Source organism: Megalopta genalis, chromosome 2 (genome assembly GCF_051020955.1).
Source record: "Megalopta genalis isolate 19385.01 chromosome 2, iyMegGena1_principal, whole genome shotgun sequence".
NCBI lineage: Eukaryota > Metazoa > Arthropoda > Insecta > Hymenoptera > Halictidae > Megalopta > Megalopta genalis.
Window position 1 is genome coordinate 20,722,186 of NC_135014.1, and position 21,479 is coordinate 20,743,664.

General features: G+C 36.1%; 1 protein-coding gene across 3 annotated transcripts in view; it reads left to right on the forward strand.

The window, feature by feature from the left end:
• LOC117220516 (EGFR adapter protein) overlaps positions 1-21,479 on the forward strand; it is a 383,013-nt gene that overhangs the window by 192,975 nt on the left and 168,559 nt on the right. The gene's annotated exons all lie outside the window — the stretch shown is intronic.

Below are 21,479 nucleotides of genomic sequence, written 5' to 3' on the forward strand. Positions count from 1 at the left end.
GGAATCTTCGGGTCTTTTCGTTAGAATGCGAATATAGGTGAACCCCGTGATTTATAACGAGATATTTTCAGCCCCCGCGGTGCTCTCCCTTGTTCCCGGGGTTTTGTCGAGTGAAACATATCAGCGCGTTTATTAAATTCTTGTCTAATATGCCGGAATAATGACTTCTTGCCGCCCGGTGACTATTCAAAGTGTCGTCGTCGGGAGGGTCGCCCGTGGCCTGGCCCCGGAAAATTTACGTTGCCACTTCTTACATCTCATTCGCTAGGGTCCAGAATCGCGTTTCTATGTCTATGCGAATTTTTCAAGATATGAACTCCGAAGTGATACGAGAAGCTGAGAAATTTCTGCGAGATCGTTCTATTCTGTTGTTCATCGAAGCGAGCATCGCTATGTTTCGATCATAATTATTAATTAATCCGAGGCGCGACAAATTTTATGCGATCTTCTTTTTATTATTTTGTTATCTTCTTTTTATTATTATGATATTTTATTTTATCTATAATTGCACCTACGTTCGATGCGTTATTTAAAAAATGTTGTTTAAACATGGAAATGTTTGGACAAAGAATATGTACAATTTAAAAGACACTAAAAAACATAACTTTCTTACGTATGTAAATACTATTGTTCGAAGATGTAGGAATCATTTGAGAATATTATTTCAGCATTAAAACTAAAACTATTTAATAACACTGAATAAGAGAAAAATGTTTTAACATTCTAACATTCAAGAACATTAAAAGATCGCGAATGAAGTAATTATGCTAAACGCAGCTTGTACTTTGAAAATTACTAATGACAAATTCTTTTCATTTATCAAAGCTATCAATCACCTGAAAAATAGAAAATGCGAATGACAAAATAAGTAGATAACTGGTTTTAAAAAATTATCATAATGAATAAAAATTTTCGGAATTTCTATTTCTCTTTAATCGTGTTAGTCTTCTATTCCTTGAACCTTTCTTTTTATTATAAGGAAATGATATTGATTACCTTGAATCTCTTTAGTGTGCCGAATTGAAACTACTCGGTTTCCTCATAAATGCGTAAAATCCGTGGTTTAGTGAGAAATTAATTTCGGAACGGTTCGAATGCGATGAAAGATTTCCATTGCATTTGGAAGTCACTATAGTATAATGTTGCGGCTCGGTTATGTTGCGCGCTATTGTATGCGGTCCACCAGTGTTCCCGACGAGCTTTACACATTTAGGTCGGTTTCACGCAAACCATTATCGTAGCAAATCCCGCGACACCACAAATACATTACTTTCAGCTGGATCTTCTGTGTGGACTTGGAGTTCGTTCGGTGTCATACCCGATAACGGATTGACGGTGCGTGTAAACCTAGTCTTGCGTCATAATCACATGTCACTAGTGACCCATTTCGCAGCATTATATTATGCAAACAATCGGAACGGGAATCGCCGATACGGATACGTAAATGCGATCGAGTAATTAGATTACCAGAAAGGAATGCAATAAACAGAAAATTTTTCAATTCGATCGTAAGAAAATTCTTACAATTTTCGTATCGAATTATAATTTAATTCAACAAATATACTGACAATAAAAATTCGTTAGAAAATTTCAGGATATTTAAAAAAATGTAAAATAATGTTTAAAAGATATAGAAAGCAGTAAAAAGTATTGTTTCTCAATATTTCGTAATTATTTCTTTATTTATTTATTAAATGGCTTATTTAGCAAATACGAAATTGTTTCATGTTTATATTTATTTATTTATTCATTCATGCTTTAAATCGGATGGTTTTTTTTAGCAAATACAGGATTGTTACATATATATAACATTACTTACTATTATTATTAATTTCTACATTTTTATTGAACATTTCAGAGAATATAATTTGGATATTCAGATAACATTAGAAAAACTTGTTTGAATAGTTACACAGTATTAGAAACCACGATCTGCATATTTAGGAAAATGTTCTGTAAATATCGAAGAATTATTAAAAAATATTTATATTTAAATATTTATGAAACACTAGAAAATATAATTTGCTCTATTATAAAAGTAATATTGTTAGATGTGCAAAAGATTAGAGAATATTGTTTGAACATTAAACATGATATTCATCAGCATTGAACAAGAAATAAATGTTTCAATATACTAACGCTGTTGTACATAAGCAGAACACGTGTACAATTAAAGTTAGTAATTTGAATTATCTGCATCACTAATATTGCTATTAAAAAATTCTTTTCAATATAATGAACATGTATGCATATATGTACACATATATTTATATCAAAGTCATCGATCCTCCAAGAGTGCAATGTTTAAATGCCAACAAAATTGAATAAAAACAACTAGTTCAAGAAAGTTATCCTAACGAATAAAATTATCATACGGCCGTTCCATGTTTCTCTAGTTTCCGCGTAAGTACACCGTGACTAGAACAATGTAGAAGATCTTTCTGAAGGAATCCGTTATGGTGAAACGGAAACTTTAAAATAAGGGGGTGGAAATCACGTCGACACTCGACGCGCCGGATCGAATTTCGTTAATGGATCACGCAAAAGTTCCCGAAGGCGTGACTCACTCTGGGTGTAACACAAATAGTTTCTGCTGTCAGCAGGGAGCCAAATACAAATATCCGGAAGTTAATAGCAGAAGCAATTCCGCCGCTCATTGCAGCCCCGTCTACCACACCTGTCATCGTGTCAAACGTTTTAATACACTTAACAACTCAATTATCAGATTCTACGTCCCCGTCAACCAATTTCACTAACAACCGAGAATTTTTTCTCAGAATCTCGTTAATCCTGGCAGACATGCGCTTTTTTGTCATCCCCCCTGCTCCGTGTGTTTCGTTTAATTATTTTCGGGAATATGTACGTCACGCGAGGGGTGAATAATGAAAAACGTGGAAATGAATCATATTCGTCGTTCTACGTTTGTTAAGGAACCAATTACTTCGGTGCAGAGTTGTGCATTGTTCGGATTGTTTCGAATAATTATTTATCTAAGATTATTATCCGAGTGAATTCCTTTTAGTCGAATATTTTATTCGCATAAGTCATTATTTGAAAAGGAGTTATTCTAGCCATTTATTCGTTGTCAATTATTTTATCTATTTTTATTCGAATAATTCTTTATTCAAATCATTCTTTATTCGAACGATTCTTTTTATTCGAATAATTCTTTATTCGAACGATCATTTTATTCAAATAATTCTTTATTCGAATAATTTTTCATTCGATAATATTTTATAAAATAATAAATATTTACATAAGATAAATATTTTATATTCTATCATTTATTTTATTCGAATAAATTTTTATCGAGATAAATTTTTATTCGATAATGTAGAATACAATTTTATTCGATTAAATGTTTACCTAGTTAAATTATTATTCGCTTGAGAAAAGGTTTATTTAAAAGGAAATAGGTACAGAAAAAATGTCGGCATGTTTAGTGTTCAGAAATGTTAATAACAAATTAAGAGGGAATACCAGTAAATGTTTTTACGTTTGCTAGTCGCTCCTGGAGTATAGACGAATTTTATTCATACTAGTTTGGAACGCTGAAAAGATATTTCATTTAAAGCAGCTGAAAAGTAAATAATATTTCCGTGTGGGAGTCAGCATAAAGCAAATACGTTTTGAGGGAGACCCAGACCATCTAGAAACCCTTCGGAGCTGTCGACGTATCAATCAGCTGATGACTGCTCCGTTTCGCCCTATTACACCGATAAATAGCCCCAGCGTTTCAGCCAAAGTGCCAGTCGCTCGTTTCGATCGCGTCGAATGAATGCTGTGATCGAATCCGTGCATCAACCACTCATTTTTTTATCGGTGCATTTCCGGGCAATCCAACGACCTGCATTCATTCCAATAGCCTGTCTCTGATATCAGTGAAAAAAGTATTCTAATAATTGGTTAGGTTCAGGTCAGAACACACAAATAGTTATATTTCAGCGAATATGTTTGTAATTTCCATTTTTTATAGTTAGTTAGTTAAAATTGTTCTATAATATAGATTATCAGTAGATTGTAGATTTTATGCGTTTACGATAAAACCGAATAGATGAAGAAAAAACAGAGATACTATTAAATAAAATTTAGTAATAAAAATTATAATAATGACACAAAATTTCATTTATAAGTTATTCAAAGTATTCAAGGTAGGGATAAATGTTTATGGAGTTTCTGTTTCTTGCAACCGAGACACGACATTCTTCTTTTGCATAAAGATTTGCAGTATAATTATTACTTTGTGTATACTACGAGTTGAAATTCGAGAAAACGTGACATAAAATCGTGGATTTATTTACAATCAGATTTAATAGAATTAACTTTCAATCGACTTCAAAATATATTAATTTAATTCCATCATCGTTAGCATTGTAATTTAATACATTATTGTAGGGAATTATATATGGAAATATTACATAAGGAAGATTAATAAAACTTTAAACAATAAATAATAATTAATTTAATTTTTTAATTTAATTTAATAATTATTGCAGGTTATTGAGGTATTAATATAATAATTAATACCTCATCAATTTTTATTGATGTTTAAAGAGTAATTAATTAATTGTATTATAATTGTACTTAATATTATAAAAATAATGTCATAACGTTAATATTATGGAAATAATGTCACAATGTTAAAATTATTAAAATAACGTCGTAATGTTGAAATTATTCACAGTAAATTCGCATTAATTCGTGAGAAATGCGATTAAACGTACTCTCCTGTTAAAGAATTAAATGAACAATACACAAAGACGACACTGTGTTATTAAATATTATAAATTCCAACAATACGAAAGCATGTTGCATTGTTCGCGAAACAAACCGGTACGCGGCGCATCGTTAAAAACGAAGGAAAACCACGACGAACCTGTTGGCAGAGTTTGCACGGCGTAATATAAATCCGCCATTATGGGCTTGAATTCGATGTTTCATTTGCGGCGGCACGGCGGAGGAATGATAAAAAGGAAGGCACAGAAGAGTAAATACGCTTAAAATGGTGGAAGCCAACGCGGGCATTCGATGCGGAATTTGGAAAGCTTGTCTGTCATACGGCCAGGTCTTCGACGCAGAAATCCATCTCTATTAGAGGACGCTGGCTTATTCCCATGGCAACGGTCCCTTGCCGGTATAGTTGTAAGTCCGCCTATTTTCCCTGAAAATCGGCGCAGTACGTAAACACGTGTAAGCGGCCGAACACACGAGCCCTCGCTATTTCTGGGCTTGTAACATTTAATACTTGCGGGCATGCAGCCGTGCAATATCGGATATGTCCATTAATCGGCTCTAGATAGGATGCGTTCAAACTTTCGAACTGCCGACCCTATCTAACTACCATGTGTACCCTTCCCCGGGCCGTCGAAAACGTGTGCTCCCGAAAACCGTCAATTCTGCAACAACGTTTTCCACGGGCACACAGATTTTACACGGCGCCCGGATAAACAGCAGATTGCTATCGGCTGCGATGCATGCGAAATTGTTGCTCGTGCATCGAGTATCAGGGCTTCTTTATTCGAACGACGAATTCGGGGATGCTCGGATGCGAACTTCTGAGATTCTTCTATTGGATTGGACCGAATCGAACATCGCTGTGCTCTCGATCAGAATTATTCGCCCTCGAACGGCCGACCGTTGTAACAATTCTGAATTTTATTCAGCGAATTTTGTTAACATATTTTCCAAGATATTTCTTGCAGACTTATTAGCCTTTCTGGTGTTCTTGATGTAACAGCAATTTATTTTATTGAATTGCCGAAAATTTAGTAATTCAAATTGATGCCAGTCACCGCCTTGCAAGGGTTAATTTAGAGGTCAGTCTTCGAGGCGTGACGTATTTTATGCGATCTTCTATTTTTTAGTCATACTTTTCATTGCACCTGTGTTCGTTGCGTTATTAAGAAAATGTTCTTTAAATGTGGAAGTGATCATTGAAAGATAATATTAGAATGATTGAAGAATATGTACAATTTCAAAAAAATACTAGAAAATATAATTTTCTTATTTAAATCATTGGAGAATATTATTTGAATATTAGAAATTAAGACTATTTAAGAACATACAATATGAAATAAACGTTTAAACATTCTAATGTTCAAGAACATTAAAATACCATAATTGAAGTAAGAATTTTAAGTAGCTTGCATTTTTAAAATTGTTATTACAGAATTCTTTTGATTGCGCCTGTGTTCGTTGCATTATTAAGAAGATGTTCTTTAAATATGAAAAGAATTTCATTGGAATACATCCCTTACGGTGCAAAATATTCTTACGCATATGCAAAAATCAGGGTGAACGAGAAGATTTCATTTCCATTCTGACATTTCACACCATTCTTCGCTTGTCAGCTTTCACGTTTTCAGACAGACGTTCCAACACTAAAGGGTTTATCGATAATACAATATACCTGAATGCATGAATGAGCGAGTAATTATTCATAATTACTCCACGGTATTCAAATTTTATATTAAAAGCATTCGCAAGTGAGGAACAAAAGAAATATTCTCCTAATTTAAATATATAAAAAATGCTGTGATAATTAAGAACTGAAACTGAATTTAACAACGAGATTCAAAATTGAATTAAATCATTCTCAATCTATATTTCCGTGACACTCCTCGTAATTTTGTATTAAAAATGCATTCATGAATGTGGAAGAAAAGAAACATCCTCCTGGTTTAAATATCTTAAATATTTCTCGATTCAAAGTAACCCGAGGATCATGCTACAGGAGATCGTTGAATTCGTCTTGACACGAGCTACATTAGTGTGAAGTAAAAAATATGCCAAGTCATTAAAAAAAATTAAGTTGACCCCGATTTCTGATTGAAAAAATGACAATTCTTTTAAAATGAAATATTTTGTCGTAAGGAAAAGAAGGAACCGATAAACATTTGTTCGAAACATTTTCTTGTCAGATTAACACGTTCCGTGCCGAGCTTTTTTTACTCGAATCTTCACACTTTGATATTTTACTAAAACTTGATGTATTACGTGCAATTATTAATTCTCGTACACATAACAACGTAACAAAAACTTATCAACGCCCATTCTTGCGGTGGAAATTGATTCTTCGGTTCTAAATTTTTTGTAAACAATTTGTTCAGTTCACTAAGTAAACATGCAAGCGTGTACCATCGATGGTACACGTGGCACGGAACGTGTTAACAGAAGTGCACAGGAAAGTGTGTGCGAGAGTTAAGGAAACTGCATAGCGTCGCCGCCACCGGTGACATCCGAGCGGAAAGAGTTCGAAATTCGAGAAAGCTGTCCTTTCCAAATCAATATTTCCGTGTCGGCCGTAGCGTCCGCCGTCCCGTTCGCCCGCGATTAATTAACGGTGCGTGGAATGGAGTCGCGTTGTCGTTATTATGAAATTTCGATTACTTAATTGTAATTATAATAGAGCATTCTTGTCACAGCCCCGGCAAAGTTCCCGTCCACTTTTCAATTCCATTCAACGGGGCTTTGTAGCGGAGCGACCGGGACCGTGGGCGGTATAACGAGCGGAAGAGTAACAATCAGGCAGTCGTCACCGCGTCAAAATTATTTCTTCGTCTTCGTCCGAACCGTCCGCATAATAATTATTATTCGTGAGTGCGCGATAATTGATTTCATTTAAAAGCTCCGGCAGCCGAACAAAGCGTCGTCGAGCCACGCATACATAAACACACGTACGCGTCCTATCTGTCTGTCTCTCCGGCCGTCTCCGACCGTCTATGCCGGCGTGTACGTATGCATGTATAAAGAGGCCCCGGCGCTCATGCATCTCGAAACAAAATTAAATTCCGCTGTACCTCTGTCACTTGTCTATTTCCGTGGTGGTGCGGCTAACTGAAATTCGATGCGGCGGGCCAGAGGATGAGTAACAATTATATCGTGGCTGGGGTGGAAAATTATTTTCTCGTAGGGACCGCTTCCACTGCCTTCCTTTCTTTCTTCCTTCCATCTTCTCGTCCTTTCTTTCTTCTCTTTCTCTCTCTCTCTCTCTCTCTCTCTCTCTCTCTCTCCCTCGCTCTTTCTCTCGCCCTTTCTTCTCCTTTCTCACCTGACTTTTCCCTCTCACTTTGTCCCTGTACCTCGCTTTCGTCTCAGGAGAAATTACCACGCTGTTATGAGACATAATTCCGCGATAGCTGCGGAAAATGAGTTGCTCGAACAATATTCCCCTACGTTAAGGAGGTTAATGTGCGCGGTACTTTGATACACAATGTTCTGCTGATACGGCAAATGGATAGAATCACCCATCTCTGATTTCCCAATTCAAGGGGGGGGGGGGCATTCGGGCAAAAATCAACCACCATTAATTGGTCAGATAAAATTTTGAGAACACGCATTTCGATAGCACTTTTTACGTTGGAAATTAGAATTCGAATTATGTGCGAATTATTTTGCCAACTGATTTTGTTGATAATACACAATTTTTCTTTTATGGAAAAAAGATGGGATTGAAGATGCAAACATTATGCATATTATCGAGAACATTGTGCACATAAACCGCGGTAAAAATTTCAGCAGGAAAACTTTAATTTGTTCGAGTTATTTCAATTTCAATATTATTTATTGGCATTATGGCCGTCAATGTACAGTGGCGGCCACATACTTAAGTACACTTGAAAAACGGTATAACTTTTTTCAAATTTGGCTGAATCACTGGAATTTGTTTTAGATGGCAGAAGGACTAGCCTATTAGACAATGAATATATTAGTTTTTTTTTTAAATTTGCTATTACTTGGAATGACGAACAAAATATTGTTGAACTGTTAGAAATATTTGCTTCAGCTAGACACAGTTTCTGTTTTCAGCTTCCAAATTGATCTCTGGTACACAAACTTCTGCTGACGCTGCCAAACGGATATAATAGTTCATCCACTGATTTCCCATCCCAACATTTTGCACCGTAAATGATCTAACAGAAGTATTGACTTGAAGACATAATTTCTGTTCTCTAATTTTCCAGTTTTATCTTCGATTCGCAATCTTTGCTGATACTAGCAAATTAACTAACATTATATAAATGATCGAAATTTATTCGAAATTATCTAAATATAACAGAATTTCTGTTGTCATTTCTACAAATCTGCATACAGAATATTCAACCCTTCACATCCGAATAGCAACTTTGAGGCGCAATTAAAAATTGTCATGCAACAATTTCAAATAATGTTAGCTAAATTCGTTGATATTTAACACGTTCGCTTCCGGCGTTGCGCATGTGTGACGATCATGATTTTGTATAATATTTCGGATAAAGAACATGAAATTCATTTTATGAATGACATGATATTTTTCTTATAAATTGTAAAATTGAATACTCTAATAATATCAGAAAAGTGGGAGTCGCGATTTATTGGATGATCGAATGGTGTATGAAAAATGAAAAGCGATTCGAAGGTATTAAGTGTGCCAACATTTTGTGCAGAAATGACTGTAGACTGGCATACTTAATACTTTATCGTCCGGTCGTGGTTGAGGCTGCCACTCAGTAAGGACTGGCTTAGTCGCGCGCGCATTTGCTCCCAGTACCGGCTAAATTTTCGCTATTCATTGTGTCGTGCTTATTCCTTTAAAAATAATAATAAATAATAATAATTATTATAATTATAATTCATAAGGATATGGGGAGGTCAGCATACAGGAGGTCAGCTACTAACAAAACAGTAAAGAAGCGAAAACCGTCGATAGCTAAAAGTCGATTAATAGGCTATCGGTCGATAAGCATTGGCAATCGAAAAGCCGATTGATAGGCTAGCGATCGATAAACATTGGCAATCGAAAAGCCGATAAATAGGCTAGCGGTCGATAAAGTGTTAATAAATTCGTAAAATATTATGATTTACATCATAAAAGAAAACAGATTATGTAGAATGGAAGTATTTTCATTTCATTTCACTTCGTTTCGATGCTGAAACAGCTTCGCCGACGAAACTTGAATAATCGTTAAATCGACGAAAAACAAATTGCAGCTACAATTCGAATCCCAAAAAACAAGATTAATAGCGAGGCCACCAGAGGAGGCGCCTTTGTTTGTTAAAACAATCGCTTCGTTCCAAATTCAGTTGCGCGTTCTCGGACCGCGGAAGCGATTTTTTCCTCCGAATTCAATTCCTTATTTACACTCGTTGGTACGGGCGTGTTCGTTTCATATCGAGTTTAATAAAATCGATCTATAAAGATACACAATAGCGCGGTGTAAATAGAAACAACAGAATTCCCAGTCGATCGTAAACGCGCCGTTTTAATTCGTTTTCGGGCGGAACTCGCGATGAAAGCTCGCGCAATCTCTTCCAGTGTTCATATAAATACGCATATCTCGAGGGCCGGGCAACAACAACAAAAAAAAAGAGGCAAAAAACACGACGTAGCGGAGATGGCCGAAATCGAAGTACACGAGAGGAGCAGGAATCGGTTTAATTTCCGTCCGGCGTTTCCGATATCTGGCCAGCTCTGTCAGACGTCAGTACATTTCATAATAGTGGATTAAAACCGGCGCTGCGCGTGGGCCTTCGAGAGCTTTTCGTCATTCATCCTCTCTGTTACATCGTTTTGCTTTTATTTCGAGCTGGACACGCAACATAGTTCTGTCGCGTTTTTCCAGAATGTTTCTTTTTTTTTTCGAAGCCCGCCATCGCGTTTCTTCACGCTTGTTGAACAGGGACCGTGTATGATTTAATACCGGTGCGGACCCATTACGTTTGAATTACTCACACCTTCCCACCTTTTTTACTGCGAATTTGTCGCTAAATGTTTTTAACGCTCGTGTATCGCTGATTTACCAGGCGATCCGATGACAACGCTTCATTCATTCCCACGGGCCTTCTCGCCCGTACCGGCGTTCGGCACTTTCGATGTTTTTGCAATCGCAGCCCGGCGTGTTCACTTTTACGGCGCTTTATGGTAACGCGGACATTTCGAATTGCTCGTTGCTACGGAACAAAGATTTTATGTTACGGACGATAACTAGTTTGCTGATTAACACGTTCCGTGCCACGTGTACCATCGATGGTACACGCTTGCATGTTTACTTAGTGAACTGAACAAATTGTTTACAAGAAATTTAGAACCGAAGAATCAATTTCCACCGGAAGAATGGGCGTTGATAAGTTTTTGTTACGTTGTTATGTGTACGAGAATTAATAATATTGCACGTAATACATCAAGTTTTAGTAAAATATCAAAGTGTGAAGATTCGAGTAAAAAAAGCTCGGCACGGAACGTGTTAACCGTTCGCAATCAAAGCTATTTCTATGCCGAATCGATGGCATTTTTTCTAACTTGCGGTATTTTTATTTCATGTAATTTGTCGCATTTTATTCCTATGAAATTCGGTTTATTGGCTCGTGCAATATTTACAATTTTAACCATTTTTTACATGTATAATCTAGAATAAATAACTGTTATAATAACTTTATAATCTTTAAATTATGATTATTATTCTGTTATTTATTTGGTGATTTGAACGGGAAAATCATTTGTTAACAATTATTTTGGAACACGTTTATGACATGCGATGCAACAATTTTTAGTGATTAAAACTACTTTGAAGGATAGTGACGTTATTATTATTTTCTTATTTAATTACTTTAAATTATATCATTCTAGAAGTTTTTAATAAATACATAATAATGCGAGTTTGTAAAATGCAAGTAAACGTGCATATTCAGAAGAATTAGTTGTATTATTATTCTACGTTCACTACGTGGGATTTTTTAGTTCGAGTAAGACATTCCCAAATTTTGTACGTCGTATTAATTAATTTTATATATGCTTGTGCTAAATATATGGTGAATTTCAGAACTTTAATTTTCCAATTAATTTGATTGAGCTCATGAATATTTGTATACTTTTGATTTCGTACATCAACAATTGTGTACGATACAGCATTATGATAAAGTTTATTATTATTATTATTATAAAATTCGAATGTGCAATCGATTACGAAATTGATTCGAAAGTCTGTAGAAAATATTCGAGAGAAAGATCGCTAGTTATTTATTGATTAAAAAATGCTTTACGACCGACAATAGGTATTTCAAATCATAAATAAATTTTGTCGTCAGCATTGTATTCCCTATCACAGCCGACATCATATTTTAAGGGCTCGCATGGAACTGCGGTGCTATATTTTCCAGGATCGATTCAACGAAACAAAAGCAGCCAGAAAATATTTGCGCCAGTTAAAAAACTGCAGACTGCGATAGAAAAAAAGACAACACAATGGTCAACAAATAGTTCTGCACAATTTTCTCCGTCCTTCCAATCTATATAACAAAAAACACAATACACCGTCGCTCGCGTAGTGTCGATCGAGAGAAAACAGGCAAAACGGTATGAAAATATTTATTTAGAATTTTTACATCGTAAACAGATGAAACAATTCGCTGTACGTCACGGTTGCTTTATTTATCAGGATTTTTCGTGGAACATACGCAGACGCGAATTGAGAACGAATTAATGCAAACGTCTCTCGAATCAAGATAAATATTAATAAATATGTCGGCAAAGGCTACGGCTATGGAGAAATATGAATATTAATTTGCGTCTGGTCTACATTTCTCTACTCTTCTCTCTCCTTATTGATTCAAATTTATTCGTGCTCTTTTTATTATTATGTTCGACGTTCTACGGGTATATCATATTTTCCTTCGGAATATCTGAGGCGAAAGATTTGCTGGGCCCGGTTTCGAGTTATTCGACGAATGAATTCTGGGTATCAAAGGTCCTTTAAAGCGTTCTAGCCATTAGTTGATCAGTAAATTACCAATTGGCTATTCGAGCGTTTCCGCTACCCCCGAACCCGGGCTCTGTCGAAGCAGCTGCAGGCGCAGTCGACTTTCAATGCATCGACGTGAAAGACCGACCTTTGGAAACCAATTGATAAATTATATATGCCTGAACGTTGATATTACCAAACACTTCTATGATAGAGTTTATCAAATATTTGTGGAATATCAGCTCGATCGAAATATTCGAGGAATTCAATAAATTATTCTGATAGACTTGGAATCCGAGCAAACATTTTAAATGTGGCTATATGAATAATGTATTATACAATTATTTATCAAACATGTGTTGGTAGAGCATTGGTAACAATAATATATTTGTAACAATTATTATGGACGGTTACAAGTGGAAACAATTTTCTTAAGAGATATACTTTCCATAATAATAGCCAGACAACGTCATTTCTATTGTATTTTTGTTAATACTATGTTAAAATGAAGTTACAAATAAATATAATAAATTATATTATATTATATTTATTATTTTATTATATTTATTATTATATTTAAATTCTTTCTATGTTATATTATATTTACTTTATGTTCCATTCTTCTTATATTATATTATAATCTTTCTGTATTATATTATATTGTCTTTATATTATTTTATATTTAATTTGCGTTACATTCTTTCTTTACGAATTTGATACTTCCCGTCAACTTCGATACCATTGTACGAGATCGAAAACTGATTGCCAGGGGTAGTGCCCCGCAACAAAGGAGGACACTCTTTATCTGACAATGAGACACTTAAATACCGCCGCCCATTAAATCTGTCACGGGCAATAAAGGGAACTGTTCTATCCAGTGGCGATTGTCAATGACTCATGATCGTGACTCAAAGTATCGACAGTGACTAGGGTGAGAGACAGGGATAGTTTTCTTGGTTCGATGTCGCGGTAAGAACCGACTACTAGTCTTGTCATGCGGACTGCTCACGGTTAGGCCCTCTGAATTTATCAGCTGGGGAATCGTTTCTACAAATACGGCTCAAATATCATATGGGGTGCATATCAAGCGCCATCCCCTCGATGATCAGGAGGCTGCAGAAAGGAGAGCACTCGAGGCTTCCGAGCATGAAAACGAAGGGTGAATACGCCCGATGAGAACGGGAGCATTGATTCAAACTTCCGCGCTTATTTCGCGTTCGCCGGTTTTTCTAGAACCATTAACCGGGTTTTAAAAGCGAGTCGCGTGTGCGCGCGGCGGAAATTAGGAGCGTTTTGAAGCATCGGCGTTCGCGTGATTCGCGAATTTTGTTTATTTATTTGATTTTATTGGCGCCCTCGCCTGTTGCGTTACGATTCTCGGCCGTACAGTAGATTAATTTTGTCGAATCCAGTGAACGTTGAAGAATGCCAACTGTGCGCATCAAATTGTGCGAGGATCAAATATTTTCATGTAGCTATGTGTGTGTGTAGGTGCATTCTTAAAATTCAGGTTGGAGATTGGTCAGTATTGTAATGCGATCTCGAGTTTATTAATTATTAATAGAGTGTGCATGCTCAAGCAAAATCAGAAATATCTGCATCAATTGCAAAACACGGGAACCAAGTGCGATATTATTTCTTTCTTAAATGATTTTAATAAGTTGAATTTTAATCTTTTCATTGTTTTATGTAACCATATTTGCTACAAATGCATTTATTTAAATTTCCATGTAATATAACAATTTAAAAAAAAATAAAAAAAAACTTTTTCTATTTTATTTGCAATTTAATGTAATTGAAATAATATCAAAATATATATCTACATGCCATGTAAGAGTTTTTGAATATATTCGTACAAATTATTTGATTAATATTACTATTATTACTTGATAAATATACTTCCGATTTTATTTGGAACTTGTTACAATAAAAAGATGTATTTAGCATAAAATTCTGCAGTTCAAATATATGTACCATGTAACATGGTAAACCTTCGATTATGCTATCGTCTTAAAAACTTCGTTGCTCAAAAATTCTCAATTGATAAACTGATTTAACAAGAGCTCATATTTCCCAATGTATTGAACGTACGAAATTTTCTCTCCATTAAGCGGTGTTTTCGCAACTCGATAATCAACTGTGCATACAAACGCTCCGAATGTTTCTAGAACCGCGCAAGCAAGTCTCGAACGTGTAATTGTTGGGAAAGCGAGTTTCCATACGCGGCTCGATGGTCTGTGCCCTACTGCAAAATGGGAAAGAGCGAATCTGCAGACGACAAACCAATTAATTCCCAATTCCGCTTCGTTCAAGAGGCCGAGCCAGGTGCGCTCCTGTGTCTTTCAGTCTGGACACGTGCAATCGCCTCCTACACAGAACACTCTTGTTCCTAATTTACTAAACTAGTCTAATCTGTTCCATAGTGGAACAATTGGTCGCATAACCAAAACACGGAAACAATCTTTCATAATTTAATCAATACTTCTCCTTAACTTTTCACTTTACATTGTTTCATGTATAGGACACTAATTCGATAATTATTTTCTACTATATAATTGCTATATATGCATTTTTAACTATATAATTGCCCAATTTTTGGTAAAATATAATATTTTTCATCGTTGAGATCTTAGATTCAAGAATGCAGTTCAAGAATGCAACAGTTTTTGTTATAATAATACTTTTATATTTGCTTTGTTTAAATGATCTTTCTAAATTAGCCTTTCATTTGTAATTTACTATTAAAGCTTTTATATTTTTACTATACTATGAATTCTTTCATTTTTACTTTATTATTAGTCTCCCATTTTTTATTTTACTATTAAGTCTTTCATCTCTACTCTTTATTATTAATTTTTCACTTTAACTTTACTCTTGGATCTTTCATTTTTACTGTACCAATTTCTAATATTTTAAATTGAGCTCGAGAAAGTTAATATTTCTAACCTCACCAAAATAAAATTACATCTTATAAATGCGGTCTTTACACATTTATGACAGAAATAAGAGGACCACATTTAAAGCAGCAAAAGGGCTAAAAGAATTAACGAATATCGATACATTGTGTCCAACTCATCAAAATGATCAAACGAAGCGTTTCGTCCTGATGCAAACAATTCTGATTTCGCTGGAAATCCTGCGCTCTGCCAAGAAAACCAACGACGCCGCGTTAAGCTGTACTAAATGGATAACGAACAGAGAATGAAATAAATACAAATACACATCCTGGTCGCGATAAAATGAAGTGTACCGAGCACCTGTCACCGCGAGAGAAACTGGGATAGAATTTAAGAAAGCCGGCATCAGCGCCAGGGGTGGCGGAGGAAACGACACCGGTCGTGGTAAATCGAGTGAGCGTCAATTTATGCAAAGTTGGGTGAGCAGTGACAGATGCACGGTACATTTCCAAGGAAAGAAAACCCGGGTGGCTCGGGGTCGAGAAGGCAAGTAGAGAGGCACCGGGGGAGGGGAGAGAGAAAAAAAGAAAGAGGCCGGGGGTGGCGAGGTTTTTGTGCAGGGCGCGCGGGTGGCTGGCGTGCCAGCGAACACAAGAGACTTAAACAGGAAGAAAATGTTATGTGATCACACCAAAAGCCCATCCGGGCTTGTAGCCGTGTTGCGCTTAATGGTTCCACACATCCAGTAGGAATTATCCCGCGCTTTTTACCCTTTCTTCCGCGCCCTTTTGTTATTCCTGCATCCCTTTCACCTGCTCTGTCTTCTCCCTACCCCCGGCACAGGGCTCCTGTCTTTGTCCTTTGAATCCGTCTCCTGCTCCGGCTCGGCTCAGCTCGGCTCGGCTCGGCTCGGCCCGCCCGCGCTTCCATTTTTCATGATGCTGCTTTCTTCGTGTTTTTCCCCCGTTTTGCGCTCTGTCTTCGCTTTTTCTTCCGCCGTTCGTTCTCTCCTGTTTGTATTTCATTTTACCCAGAGGTTGCGCCTTTTGTTTAGATATTTGCTTCTGGTTTCTTGCCGAACGGTGTTCACTATTTCACCATCTCTCTATCTCCCAGTTCTCTGTACCGCCGGATTTTCCGCATCCTCGGGCGAATCAGAAGCTGTCTGCACTGATCGCAAGAAACGCGAGCTAAATAGAATTATATTTTTTCTGTTAATAATTTGAATCACTTGGCAACAGGCCGGGCGAAAAATAGATTTTTTAAATAGCAAGTAGACTGTAAATGTTGCTATCTTCTCGTGAAACACAGAATTTGGCAAATGAACTTTCTTTTTTAAACAATAGTTGGATATTACGTAGTTAAATATAGTTGAAATGCAATTTCGATATGTAACTACTATTTCAGAAAAAGTTTATTTGCCTATTTTCTGTATTATATGAGAAGATAAAAATATTTAGAGTTTATTTACTATTTCAAACTGACGTGCTGGTGGGTAATTGATTATTTTAGGATGGATAACATAATCTTCCCTTTTGTAAGCAAACAATATACAGGGTGTATGTACAGGTAATTAACATTAAAAAATATGAAAAGTGTAAAAGTTATACTGTTCTTTTGCAAGCAATGTAATGCTGTCTGTAATTGTTTTTAATCTGCATTATCTTCTTATAAATGATAGTGGTTTCCACTTTTTTTAATGGAATTCTATGTATTTTTTATATCATGTGGCAACATATGCCAAAACGAATTCATTCATGTAAAATGACCTTTCTAGGGTCTCATAAGATCAAATGAAGGGATTCATGCACAAAGAAATCATGTTGAATGTGTTCTCGAGTCGAAGCTACGGTAAATGTAATTTCCCTTTTAACTTTGCTTCTATACTGTCTTCTACAAGAATTATTTTATTTTATGTTCCCATTTTCCTGCTTTCTACAGGAATTTGATGGTATGTTTTCCCTTCTCTTTCTACATGTATTTGATCCCATGTTCTCTCTTCTCTTTCTACAAGTATTTTATCCTATGTTCCCTCTTCTCTGTCTTCTACCATCATTATTTTATTTTATGTTCTCTCTTTACTGTCTTCTATAACTATTTTATTGCATGTCTCACCCTTCTCTGACTTCTACAAGTGTCTTATTCTGTGTCCACCCTTCTCTGCGTACTACAAGTATCTTATTGGATGTTCCCTGTTCTCTGTTTTCTACAAGTATTACGAGCTGCCTCCCTTCCCTTATGCTTCCCCTAGATGCATTGTTCCGTGCCTCCTGTTTTATTCCTGATTTTGGCATCAATTAATATTGCCTCATTTTACTTTCTTCCAAAATAATTTTATTCATCTTCATCCTCTTGCCATGTTCTTTCAAAACCCTCTTTTCTCGTATATTACTTTCAACTGTAATCTGTCGTATTCCTGTTACGCTTGGTTTAGGCCGTCTCTCTTTTATCTGTCTGCTGTATCTATTATAATGTTTCTATCTTGCTCATGATCTTCAAACTCTGTCCATGCGCATCACTTGTTCTTTCTCCTTCCATTCTTCTTTTAGTTTGTGCTTCCATTCTGCGATATTCCTGTCAAACCTATTTTATTCTTGCTTTTGAATATATTTTCATTTATTTTTCTTTATATTGTTATTACTCATTTTGCTTTACTTTTTGCACTCGAAGCTGTTTTAATTCCAAATCGTGGGATATGGTTTATTGCATTTTGTTCATATGAAATCGATCATATTGGCTCCTACAATATTTACCCTTGTAAATTTTTTTCACAGTTTTAAACGCAGTATAGAAATTTTTAGCGATGCTTCAGAGTCGTCACTCCAGTGCAAAGGGTTCAACCTATTTTATCGTTTTCCCTCGTAGCTTGCTTCTGGACATATCTTCCTTTAATTCCCCATCACTCTCATCCTTTTCGAACGACATTTTTCTCTTCCAGCTATTTTATTCTCTTTTTCCTTATCTTGCTTCTAAATATATCTTATCTTCTTTCTCTGTCTCCCTCATCCTCTTCAAACTCCATCTTTTTCTTCAACCTATTTTATTCTTCTCTCCCTTATTTTGCTTCTGGATGTAACTTATTTTATCCCCTATCTTCCTCATCCTCTTCAAACTCCATCTCTCTCTTCAACTTATTTTACGCTTCTCTCCTTTATTTTTCTTCTGGATGTATCTTCTTTTATTTCTCTATCTTCTTCATCCTCTTCAAACTTCACCTTCCTGGTTCCTTTCTTTCCCCTACCTTCCACACTTTCTTTTAAACTCGCTCGACTTGATTTCTCTCTCACCTTGTCTTTTACTCGTCAACTTCTGCTTCGTAACTGCTTCCTTCTTCTTGCGTTCCATCGTTTCGCAATTTGTCTCTTCTCCAACCCTTGCTTCTAGACGTTGCTTCCTCTCCATTTTTCTCTGGACCGAATGTCTCCTCCGTCTCCTCCTCTCCTCTCTTCTCTTCTCCAAGAACATTATTCACGGTTCTCGGTCTCCGACATTCTTCTGTCTTCGGCGTTTCTCCACGGTCGTCGGCTTCCACCGTCCCTCTATGCCTGCTTCGCCCCGTATCCTCCTGTCGACACGACTCACTCAGCAACTTTTTAATCACCCCCGGCGAACAAAGGTGACCGCGGCAACGGGTGTCCGCGAATAAACGGCCCGCGATCTTTGTAGCTCGGCCACCCCCGCATTGTCGAGGTGTGCTGCTTCTCTCTATATCAACCGCCTGCTTTGATATGTCCCGCTTCCTGCGGTCAATCGTAATTGAGGGGAAAACATGGACGACGTATACTGGGTCACTGGAATTGATCCGGGCTACGTGTGTGCATTAGGGATATTGCGTTTTCGAGACGGAGCCGATGCGGACGGATACCACGTTTTGCACTCACTGCAATTACCAACGGTGACACTTTCCTATTATAAATTCTGCGGAGCCTTTTCTCGGTGATTACCTGTTCGAGCTTCTCGATAAGCGACCGATATCGATACAGGGTTATTGAACTTTCTTATCTCAGCGTTGTTTCCAGCGTAACGATTCAGAGAAGATCTTGGATTCGTTTGGAAAATTGTTTCATGAAGGTTTTGAAGGTCCTCAAAAATTTAGTCTTGAGTTTTTTAAAGAAATTTTCATGACTTTTCGTTATTAAGTTCGCAAGTCTTTCAATTCTCGTGTTCCTAAGTCTTTAAATAAATTATCAAGTTAATGATAAATGATTAAGTTCCTGAGTTTTATGATAAATTCCTAAGTTCTTAAATTCTTTAATAAATTTTTCCGTTTCTAGATTATTTAATAAATTTTTCCGTCCTAAATTTCTTAATAAATTTTTCCATTTCTAAATTCTTTAATAAATTCTTAATCTGCTAATTTTTATTCAATGAATACTTAAATTCCAAAGTTGTTTTAATAAATTCTTAAGTTCTTAGTTTCTTTAATAAATTCTAAAATTCCCAAGTTCTTCAATAAAGTGTACAATCAAATAAGAGTTACTAAATCCGTGCTGTTATAAGGATCCACAAAACGGTTTTCAATTAACGTAGCAAATATACAAATCATACAGATTTAATAACAGCTGTATCAACAATATACGACAGTGCAGTACATAAATAAATGTGACAGAATGAATTGACAGACTTAGAAATTATTTTTCTAATCAAACTTACTACACGAATTATTAGAATTTTTTTGTATGTTATAAATTGACATATAATTAATGAACTGTTGCAAACTAATGCTCATGAAATTGTCGAGAATTCTATTACATTTTGAAGAAAATGGATAACAATTTAAATTTAGCACCGCATAAGTAAACCGTGAATTTCAGGCATTTGTTATAAACACGAGTAGATCAAATGCAAAATAAATAAATATAAAATAAAATAATTAAGAAAAGAAACGAATAATCACGTAGCTTCTGTATCCTGCAATTAATGCAGACAATTTTATTTTTGCATAAAAACCTGTAACAATCAATGTATTGTAGATTTTCTTATTCCTCATCTCTGCAGGTTATTTAGAAAGATAAATAAACAAAATCGGAAATTTGAGAAATAAAAGATTTTTAAACGATTTGCAAAATCTTTTTAAATTGAGAGGAATTTCGTTGATTAACCTAAACACGTTACCACATTTTGCAGATGCAAATTCTTTGCCGCGCATGCTGCGAACGCACAATGATCCGCCAGATTCCATCCCTCGGCAATTAACAGATATTTCGCAAGACCTGGCGCGCGCGTGCGAATCAGAACAATGATCTCTCATTTCTCATTCCGTAAAAGCTGACAGCTGTCAAGTCACGGTGACGGTTCTGCAAACGAAGAAAAGACTTCGCGGGTCACCCCGTATAAAAAGCGAGAGCGCGTCGGGCGTCCGTTATCGAAAACCGTCCCCTGCTTTACAGTAATTGTACCGGCGAACCCCCTTTCTCCTACTCAGGCTACGTCTAACCACCTCAGTAGGTTTTTAAGACAATGAGCCGCGTCTCCGACGGGAAATAGGGAATATTTTGTCGTTGTCAGTGCTACATTCAATCGTACCGCTCGCTTTGCCATCTTTCTAATCGAAAAAGTGGCAAATGGCCTCGAGCTTTTTCGGTACTCTTCCTCTTCGAGATGATGCCGACGCCCATTAAAACATCTTCAACAATAGATACTCCGATTATTCGTCTCTTGTCGAATCTATTGCTCGATCATTGATTGACCGTTGTTTATGCGAATTTCATTATTTAATTCGTTGCACTGTAACAGCTGGTTAAATATCACGTAAAATACAAATTTTCCAAACTGATTGTTAGAAACAGAATTTAAATAGAAATAAATTGTTTCTTTTCTTAATATTGATAAACAGTGTTATTAAATTCTTCTTATGTCTTCATAA